The sequence below is a fragment of the Psittacula echo genome (genome assembly GCF_963264785.1).
Source record: "Psittacula echo genome assembly, chromosome: 3".
In the NCBI taxonomy this organism is placed as follows: Eukaryota; Metazoa; Chordata; class Aves; order Psittaciformes; family Psittacidae; genus Psittacula; species Psittacula echo.
In genome coordinates, this window is record NC_137736.1 from 57,089,745 (window position 1) to 57,095,744 (window position 6,000).

Here is a 6,000-nt window from a genome sequence, read left to right on the forward strand (position 1 = left end):
CACAGCCTGGTAAGCAGGGTGCCACCCCTCCCTTTGGCATCCCAGCATCTACTCTACCACTGCACAACACTCACCCTTGGAAGCTGTTGGACTTGCTGTGCATCAAACCACTTGAGCAGGTGCAAAACTGCTCTCTAGCACATGAACAAGAGCTGCAGCAAAGCCAACCACACAGTCAGGAGCTTTTAGCAGCTAAGAGAGACCGTCAGAAAACGTTCGAGAATTTGGTTGGGATTTTTTTTTTTCAGAATTAACGGGGAAAAAGGGATAAAGAAGGTGCACGTGGGGAAAGCCCTGGACAGCAGATTAGCAAAATAGTACATAATTCCCTCAAGACCGTATGACAAGCATATTCAATTTAGCAACCAGTCAGGCATGTGTATAAACCTGTTTTTTAACATCTCCCTACAGCTCTAATTAAAACACAAGGAGGCATTAATGACACGATATGTTATGTTCAGCATTCAATTCAATAAGCAAGAAACACAGCTCTGTAATCTAATGCCATAGCAGGTGTACGTTAAAGAAGGAAAGCACTCCAAAGTTTTCAAGCAAAGTTTTAACAAGCTAAAGCAAGCATCCCAGTGTTTAATCCAGGAGAAAGTTATAACAAATAGCAGCAGCAGTCATAAGCTTATACTCCCACCTTCTCCTGCTCCTCTGAACAGGGTGACTTAACAAGTGCCAGCGGAGCCTCCGCAGCCACGCTCACAGCTCAGGGTCTCTTCCATCTCTTTAAATCCCAGTAAAGCTTGTATTACAGCTCTGCAAACGCAGGAGATTTCATTAGGCCCAAGATCACACGTCCCAGAGTGCTTTAATCCCAAAATTCCTTGTCTCCTACACACTGAAACAAGATCTTAAATGCTAGAAAAGTTCAGATGCCATCTAGAAAAGGGTGACTGGGAACTAAATAAATACGAAAGAGAGAACAGCCTAGAGAAACAGGGAGGTGGTTAGTAATTACACAGACATCACTCCACAGAAGGCAACACCCAGGCTGTCACATCACACTTCTAATACTTCTGTGCCAGATATCATCTTACAGCTGAAGTAAGTTGAAGCATCAGTAAAATTAGTATTTATAAACACACTTTTTAGGGGTCCTGAACATCAGATGTGCAGTTGTAGCTAGAAGATATTTTAAAGAAAAGTCACTTTAAAGTGACAGTGTAATTGATCATTTAACATGGATAAATATAAATCACCTCACACTCTTATTTATTTTAAATAGCAGCATTAAGCTAAAATCAACTGTGTGCTAAAATGCAAAATTTCATATAGTTATCTCACTTCTCAGAGGTGCCATCAAGCACTACAGATCTCCAGCATCGCCCACTCCCACCTGACCCAGCCTCCGCCAGCACAAAACCTGCCAGGGCCCTGACATAACATTTTATACATCAGCTCTTCGAGATGCAAATAGCATCTGTTGGCTTCCATTACATAAATATCCCCCGATAAGAGCTATTATTAACTTGTTAGTTTCCATTTTAAGTAAAGTATGTAAAAATTGTGCTTATGTCTCAAATTACATGAAGCCTCAAGTGTCATAACCACTTTCAAATCTTCAGAGAAATACCACACGATTCCAGAGGAAGGGTTCCCCTCTCCAGAAATTCAGAAGCCCCTGGGAGCCCTTAGCTATGGTTCCCACAAAAGTTGTGGGAGTGGTGAGAAATTAAGCTGGCATGATTAAACTGCAAGTTTTGACTAAGTCCATTTCTGGCTATAATGCAAGAAGCAATGACATCACTGACCTAGACAGAACAGCAAGTTTGTTATAAAATATATCAAGAGAATGATCCCCACACTTAATAAAATATTAACTTTCAAATTCTTTGTTACTAAATTGCTCTGTATATTCTGAAGTGTACATAACATTACACTACCAAACCTATTCAGGTAAGAGCCCTCAAAACCTTAAACCAATTCTAAAGGAGACTTCTAGGGACTAAAGGAGAAAGATGAACCACAGAAACAGAGGTTTATATAACATTTTAATCCATGGATCACAGAAGCTGCACTACAAACATGGGTCTATGTTCCTAGTCCAGATATGTTGTGCTGAGCTAAACAAAAATATACGGACATCAAGCCATGCTCCTTACCCTGTGGGGCATAATGGTCAGAAAACAATTTCAAAGATTGAAATAAGCTACCTAAATAGCCCCCAGGGAGCAACATAGGGGTATCAATTTCAAACTCAAACTCGAGGCAGCTTGTACTGGGTTTAACTTCACTTCTCACCAGCAGGTCTAACAAATCCAGCCATTTCTGCCATGGCCTTGGGCACCTGCCATCATATCATGCCAGGCAAGAGTTCAGGCCACCAGTCAAGACACCCCACAGGTGAGCCACAGCAAGCTCTTTGGGATAAATGCTCTACAGCACTCAGCACATGGTAGCTACTACAGCGACCGCATGTAGGCGTGCCTGCTGAGGTGCACCCACATAGAGCTGGACAAGTAAATGAGCAGCCTTTGGAAATTGTCCTAAGTGAGCCACCCAACTCTATAAAAACTATATGTATTTTGAAAACTAAAAGTCTACAACAACCTCAGGTATCCCAATAAATTCCACATGGAAACTTCCTGATTTTCTGCCACAGGGAGGAAGTCCACAGAACCATGGAGAAGGAAAAATCTGGGTTCATTCTAACACACTGAGATCCTCTAGCCAAGCCTTTTACATTCACAGCGGATTTTCAGGATTTTAATGAGATCCCAAATTAACACACATCCTTGCCAATAAATGCCACTGCGGATGCTCCTGCATCAGCTCTCTAGTAAATCTTCGCAGGTTCCTGCTACATAATGCAAATAAACAAAAAAACCCAAACCCACAGTTGCACTGACTGACCCAACTCAGGGGAAATTTTCCTGCTGGCGAAGAGAGGCCTGTTCTGCAAAATGAACCTAGAAAGAGGAAACATTAAGTGAAAGACAGGCAATAGAAACAGCTCTTGTTATTTTGATGACTTCTATTGCATCTCAAGCCCAACTTTTGGAGAAGAGAGCTTTTTGTCCTGCTCCTCTTTGGCATTAAGAATAGGGCATGTCATGTCCAGTCTGGAAAGAGGTTAGAAGTTCAGCTAAAAAAAAACCAAACAGCCAAACCCAAAACCAACAGCAAAACCCAATATAACTTTGGAATCTAAGAGCATTAACTTGCTTTTAATTTGAAAAGGCACTTTCTTAACTGAAATTGCATTTTTTCCCTTTAGTATGTGCAGGTGAAAGCTTCCGACATCCAGGCTAAGGAACTCTGAGGCAGGCTTGAAAGTTACACTATCGTGCCTTCATCCAGGTGGGCCTTTCCCTCTCTAAACCCACCCAGCTCTCACACTTCCATGTTAGCTCTAACTGTGGCCAAGATACAGCCTTGCTTTGCAGAGATAAGCAGGTGTGCTCGAGATGCTCTACAGAACAGCCCACAACAAGCACCAACATGACGTAAAGAGTTGGCTGCAGATGAAACATTCCGTGCGCACCAAGACAAAATACAACCCTCTTAATCTTTCAGTTTTAGTGCAAAGGCTCTTTCATAGTAACAGAAAAGTGCAATAGATTCCAAGTTACTCCTAGTGTATTTTAATCACAGGATTTCTAAACACAACTGGATGCTGTCTTCAGCATCCCCGTTTCCTTTAAAGCACTGCACTAATTTGGTGATATTTTAAAGTACGTAGCTGCTCATTATAACAATTTGTGAATAATAGCTGAACTCCTCAAATAAGTATAAATGCTCTTTATAAAGTGTAGTTAAATAAAACAGGAAAAAGCAGCATTTATTCTTCCTGTCAAGACGTATTTTGAGGTGCCTGCTCCCCATTCTTCCTATCAATCACTACAGAATTACTTGCAAGTGCCACTTTTGCTACATCCCCTGAGGCTAACCGTACTGGTCGCTGTGCGTCCTCTGCAGAAAGACGGGCAACATCCCAGCAAACACCGTGCGAGGGAGGAAGGTTGTATTTGAAGAGCCGAAGCCGGGCCCTTCCCGTTCCTACCCCTACAAGTGCACGGTACTCCTGGACGCTACCCGCGCCTGCTGCTCATCACAAAACTTACCTTGGCAGCGGCGGGCCGGGCAGCGCTACCGCTTCATTGTCAAACTCAGTTCTAGCAAGTTCCTCGACATACCGGCGGAGCGGTGCTCACCAGCGGACAACCGCTCGGCTGTGTCGGCCCGCCTGCCCGCCACGCCCAGCCCCGCTCCGCAGGGCCACGCCGGCTCGGGGACCGCCGGGTCGCCGCCTCTCCGGGCTGCGGCGAACAAAAGGGCGCTTCGCTGGGGGCGCCCAGCCGCTGCCGCCCGTTGCGGGCACGGCCCCCCGAGCGCGGGGCCGGTGCGGTGGCCCGGCGGAACAGCCGCAACTTTTCCCTCTGGACGCGGCTGGGGCCGCAGCGCCCACGCCGGACAGATGGACGGGAGCGCGGCTCGCCACGGCACCTCAGGGACGCTGCCCGCCCGGCACGGCCTCCACCACCGCTCCCGGCCCCACGTACCCGCAGGACCCGCAGCCTCCCCCTTGTCGCCGCTGCTTCCTCCTCCCCCTCCTCCTGCCCGGCCTTGGCGCCAAATGCCGCCACCGCCTCCCGCCCGCCGCAGGCCCGGCGCCTCCCCCGCGCACAGGCCCAGCGCGGCGGCCCCGGCGGCCCGGCGCCCGCCCCCCGCCCCGCCTCCATGCGGGCAGCCCGGGCCGCGCTCACCTCCCGCCGCCGGCGCGGCACGGCCCGGCGCGCCGCCGCCGCCTCCTCCCGCTCCTCCTCTGCTCGCCGGCGTGGGCGGCCGCGGCCGTCAGGGCTGGCGCTCCCGCCGCGACGACGACGACGGCGGCGGCTGCTGCTGCTGCTCCTGCTGCTGGTGATGCCGCCGTCCCGCAACGGCGCGCATCGCCTCCGCCCGCCTGGGTCCGTGGCCGGCGGCGGCTCCCGCCCTGCGTGCCGGCGGCTCGGCTCGGCTCGGCTCGCTCGCTCGCCCGCCTGCCTGCCTGCAGCCAGGCCCCGCTCCTCCTCCGGCGGCAGCCACACAAGAGCCCTATTGTATTATTGACACTGCTGGGCTGCAGGCCCCGCCTCTTCCCCTTCCCTTCCCTCCCTTGCCGGGCCTTCCTGCCAGCTGCGCCGGCTGAGTCGGTCCCCACCCCGGCGAACGAGCGGGAAGGGGACTGAGGGGAAAGGACGAGGGGGAGGCCTCAGTAACAGCTCCTCGGGCGGCCGGCCGGCAGGGCTGAGGGGATTATGCCGCGCCGGGGCGCGGTGAGAGCGGTTGTTGGCTCCTGTCGCACTCAGGCGGTGCTTCTCCCTTTGAGGTGTCCAGCGCAGGTGATCAGCAAGTGGAAGTCCGTGGCCCCAGAGCCACCCGCTGCCGAGACCCAGCTTTGGGCAGGGCAACTGGTGGTGGGGCTGAGGTGGCCAGGCACCCCGGCACATCCCACCTGCCTTCCAACAGCTTCTCAGGGCATCACGCACCCATCCCCACCAGGTCCTGCACCAAATTGAGAACAGTTTATATGAGTGGCACAACTTGTAAAATGGTGATCATAAAGCAAGCCTTGGGGTAGCTTTTAGCCAGTTATCGGTGCTAATTGTTTGGCCCATGACAGAGTTCGCCATCAAAACAATATTTGATAGAAAGCACAGTAGGGGGCATCAGTTAGAATAGAGGAAGCAACAGCAAAAATTTGGCAAACCTCCTCCATTATTAGGCCCCACACCCACACATAGTTCCCAGACTGCTGTTACCAAGTGTCACTTGCGTCAAACACACTGCAAAACCCTTCTGCCTTCTTTACCAGAAGGACTGCCTCAAAGAGATGTATCTGCAGAACACCCTTCAGCTGCTGCGGCCCTGTGGTCTGTGCACATAGTAACTGAGGCATGGAAAGACTATGGAAACTCAGCAGAGAAGGAAATCAAACCTGGAGTCTCAAGTATGGGATACAGCCCTCCTGCCTAGGCCAAGCATAGAGAAGAAACAACAAAAATATAGTAA

At 50.3% G+C, this 6,000-nt stretch overlaps 1 protein-coding gene across 1 annotated transcript in view; it reads right to left on the reverse strand.

The window, feature by feature from the left end:
• The window catches only part of JADE3 (jade family PHD finger 3), a gene marked incomplete at its 3' end in the record, with an annotated part of 65,175 nt that extends 60,414 nt beyond the window's left edge, over positions 1–4,761 (reverse strand). The window contains exon 1 of the mRNA XM_080613196.1: positions 4,716–4,761. The remainder of the gene's footprint in view (positions 1–4,715) is intronic.
• Between the last annotated feature and the right edge of the window lie 1,239 nt (positions 4,762–6,000).